This window comes from Salminus brasiliensis, chromosome 11 (genome assembly GCF_030463535.1).
Source record: "Salminus brasiliensis chromosome 11, fSalBra1.hap2, whole genome shotgun sequence".
Lineage (NCBI taxonomy): Eukaryota > Metazoa > Chordata > Actinopteri > Characiformes > Bryconidae > Salminus > Salminus brasiliensis.
The window spans coordinates 34824568-34825684 of record NC_132888.1 but is presented as its reverse complement, the minus strand read 5'-3'; the positions used below and the strand labels follow the sequence as shown (position 1 = coordinate 34825684).

Here is a 1117-nt window from a genome sequence, read left to right as displayed (position 1 = left end):
GACTGCAGAACTGAAAGAAGCAGCCCAGAGTGTGAGCTTTTTGTTAATATGTTGCTCCACCCTTATTCTACGTGGACAAAAGAGGAAATTATTTGTACTTATTAAAATGACATTGATGAAGATTATTTTTTTCAGTGTTAGCAAAGGTGGTCTTAGATACCACAAACTGTAAACCAGCCCAAAACCTTTAATCAACTCCACCACTAACTGATCAAATGGAAACAATCTGAGCAAGTATATAGTGGGCAGACCTGGTCAAAATGTATGTTGCTATGAATAATTAAATGTGTAGGACATGAACAGATTTCTTTCCAACATTTCAAGTAAGATTAGGGTATTATTTTGTTTTGTATAATTTTGAAAATAATTAAAAGAGCCCAGCACAAACATTTGGAAACCCCAAAAAAATGTACTTGTCGATACCCACAAAGCAGAAAAAGGCTATGAAAAGATGGCAATTTTTTTTCAGGTGGAAAACGCCTTCAGAAAGATTTGTCTGTGAAGTTGATGGTTTTTCACATTTTCCACTAATTATTAGCTTAGTGATCAATTATCTGTGGCTACTACTAATTGTCTAATTCAAAATCTGTGACAGAAATAAGAAATGTATCTGGTGCTACTGTTGGTATGAGTTGGGGAGTCAGGGATGAGGTGGAGTGGACGCTCTTGTTGCAGAATGCATTTAAATGAGCAATGGTCCAAAAAATCTATGAATGAGCACATGTCCATTTGGTGTATTTTTTTTTGGAAATATTGGATATATTTTACCACAAATTCATATTGTATTCAAATGCGTGACTTAAACATTGTCTCAATCTTGAGGTCTAGGCTGAAACCTTTTCTTTTTAGCTTTCAGTAATTAATGTTTCCTCTTACAAATGTTGCAGATCTAGGTGTTCACGGACACGGATCACCCTCTGGCTCTTTCCTTATAATAAGTTATAGTCATAGGCTTCTCTGCCTTTTGGCTAAGATCAAGTGTAGTATCTGTTCTTATCAGTTTAATATCTGATACAACCCCTACAGGGAGATGGAATAGAGGCTTGCTCCGTCCACTCTATGCATTGAGTGGGGCAGTGGTTGGTGTGGCGCAACAGATAACTACGCTGCGCTACAC

At 37.0% G+C, this 1117-nt stretch overlaps 1 pseudogene; it reads left to right on the top strand.

The window, feature by feature from the left end:
• Positions 1 to 948: 948 nt before the first annotated feature.
• Positions 949 to 1117, top strand: LOC140568448 (U2 spliceosomal RNA; annotated as a pseudogene).